Source organism: Propithecus coquereli, unplaced genomic scaffold (assembly GCF_000956105.1).
Source record: "Propithecus coquereli isolate 6110/MARCELLA unplaced genomic scaffold, Pcoq_1.0 Scaffold255, whole genome shotgun sequence".
In the NCBI taxonomy this organism is placed as follows: Eukaryota; Metazoa; Chordata; class Mammalia; order Primates; family Indriidae; genus Propithecus; species Propithecus coquereli.
The window spans coordinates 551,277-551,529 of record NW_012148119.1 but is presented as its reverse complement, the minus strand read 5'-3'; positions in this window follow the sequence as shown (position 1 = coordinate 551,529).

The window sequence follows — 253 nt, the reverse complement described above, 5'->3', positions numbered from 1 at the left end:
AAACACAGAAAGAAAAAAAAAAAAGAAACAGTGCACCATTGTCAAAAGCTGATAACAGACTAACATACTTGACCCCCGTAAACTCTTGCCAACCAGCCTCGTGTGGTGGTGGTGCAGGTCAGGTGGGGGAAGTTTAGAACTAAATCATGAATGTAGTAGCCATCAATTTAGCCCTTATGACTTACTAATGTTCTATTAATAATTGTGCCAGTCAATCTGGGAGGATTATTTCATTGCGACTTATTTTATTCTT